The sequence below is a fragment of the Alligator sinensis genome, unplaced genomic scaffold, assembly GCF_000455745.1.
Source record: "Alligator sinensis unplaced genomic scaffold, ASM45574v1 scaffold444_1, whole genome shotgun sequence".
Lineage (NCBI taxonomy): Eukaryota > Metazoa > Chordata > Crocodylia > Alligatoridae > Alligator > Alligator sinensis.
This window is the reverse complement of record NW_005841886.1, coordinates 3,018,317-3,020,630: the sequence shown is the minus strand read 5'-3', so window position 1 is coordinate 3,020,630 and position 2,314 is coordinate 3,018,317. Positions and strand designations below refer to the sequence as shown.

The window sequence follows — 2,314 nt, the reverse complement described above, 5'->3', positions numbered from 1 at the left end:
TGCCCCCCCCACCCCCCATGTCTTCCCTGTCCCCACCTCCTCCTGCTGTTTTTCTTGCCTCTCCCATTAAACCCTATCCTCTCTCTGTTCTTCATCATTTCCTTAAAATGTAAAAGCCAATCAAGCCCAGGAGACCAAAGTCTCTGTTACTAGCTGATGTGGCACAAACAACCTGTCCCCTACTACCTTCCACCTCTGGCTGGGAAGGACTGTGTAGAAGGCTAAGAGGGAATATAGATCCTGTAATAATGTATAAGTGCTGTGTATTATTAGGCTAAGTACAGACAGTCAGAAGCCTGAGGCTGAATCGATTCAAACTAGGCAGCTTCCTCTAAGCTGTGTAGGTTGCATGGGTAACCAACTGAACTGACATTCAGTTTTCAATCAGGAAAGGCAGAGGGAGGTCTGCACTGACCCAGTCCAGTAGGCAGGGAGTGCTAGAGCACTCCTCCCAGCCTGCTGGCTATTGCCAGCCCAGCCAAGTGTCCCCAAATGCCAGCTGTCCCCCACAGGGGGTTCAGGAGCCCCCTGTCTGGGTGCTGGCCCACCTTGGGGGAGACTCCCCCTCAGGAGGTTTCCCAGCCCAGGCAGCCCTGGGGAGCTGAGGGGAATGCTTCAGCTGCTGCCCCAGGAGGGAGGGAGAAGAAGTCCTCCCAGCCAAATGCTTGCCCCTACAGCTCAGCATGGTGGCACCAGGGAATCTCTGTCTTGGGGGGGCTTCTCCTCACCCCAGCCCAGGGTCTCCCAGCCCTAGGGCAGCCCCAGGGAGCTGAGGGGGATTCTTCCCAAGCCCACCTCCTTGCCTTAGCTGCTGGTAGGGTGGCCATCATCGAGGACGTCCTGGTTTTCTGCTACTCTGTCCTCTATTGATACGAAACCCAATGCCTTCATGTCCTTACATAAAGGCATCTGGGTTTGTATCAATAGGGGGCAGAGGACAACTGGACTGTCTTCTATGATGGCCACCATGGGTGACTGGTGCCACCTTAGTCAGGGGGACATGTACCCCCCCAGCAACCAGTCAGCAACTGGTGGGGGGGGAGGGGAAAGAGGACTCTCTGTGGCCAATTTTGCTTTCTTGAGGGGGGAAGTCCCCCTGCGGCCAATATTGCTGACCGGGGTGGGGAGTGCCCTCGCAGCAAAACTCCCCCACAGCACTACATCCGGTGCTCCCACTCCCTGGCCAGCACTCTCACTCCCCTGCCCATTGCCTAAGCGGGGAGCGCAGCCTGTCACGGGGTGCACCATGTGCAACCCCATGCATCCCCTACGCGTTGCCACTGATGGCCACCCTGGCTGCTGGAGTCTCAGGGATAGCCCAGGGAGTGGCAGGAAATTCCTCTGCTGCCCTGCATTAGTTTTGCCTCAGACTTACAGAAGCTAAGGCAAAACTGGCTGCAGAGGAGCAAGAGAACTTCCCTCTGCTCCCTCCAGCTGCTGAGACTCGCAGACACTGAGGCAAGGTTCTTAGGCAAGGTTTGGGAGGGGAAGAATTTCCCTCAGCTCCCTGGGGCTGCCCAGGGATGGAGGACCCTGGGTTGGGGTGGGGGGGAGGCCCCCCAAGGCAGGGGCTCCCTGGTCCCCCCATGAGCTAAAGGGGCAGGCACCTGCCTGGCAGGACTTCTTGCCTACTGTGGCAGCCACTGAAGCAATCAGAGCTCGGGAGGGGGATAGCTGCGAGGGTCTGAAAAAGCCCCACCACAGGGGCTTTCCCTCCTGCCACGTGCTATGTAGACCCTGGCTGGGTAAGAGGGGGGGCTTGGGCATGAGCGAGTGGTGCCTCCTGAATCTGGGGGAGCACAAGATTGCTGACAGGGGTGGGGGCACGAAACTGGAAGTGCACGTCCACCAGCACTTCCGGTTTCGTGACTGGACTTCCAGGGGGTGCACGGCTGATCTCAGGAGGTGCATGTGCACCCATTTTCACCCCCTACATGTAGCCAATGCGCTGGGGGTGTTTCCCTGCCTCCATCCCATTCCAATGGGCTGATGGACACAGGCAGGAAGCAGGCTAAGGAGCAGAGGGATGAGGCAGCCCCTGCTTCACTGGAGCAGACAGCATAGCCCAGGGCTGCAAAGCAACCTGGGATGCTGGGGGCCTGAGAGTTAACTTGAGCCAGGAAGGGGTCTGGGACAGAAGTTCTATAAACCAGTTTGACCCAAATCAGTTAAGTATGATACTACATCCAACCAGGTTTATCTTAAATCAGTTTTGTTTATGTTGAAACTGGTTTATGTGCACTGAACTTCTGTTCTGTTACAGGTTTAAACCAGTTTCTGATTACCTAAAATAGTTTATGTGTAACTTCTTTCC

General features: G+C 56.3%; 1 protein-coding gene across 1 annotated transcript in view; it reads right to left on the bottom strand.

Annotated features, from left to right (window-relative positions):
• The window catches only part of MYL4 (myosin light chain 4), a 23,487-nt gene that overhangs the window by 6,534 nt on the left and 14,639 nt on the right, over window positions 1-2,314 (bottom strand). The window lies entirely within an intron of this gene.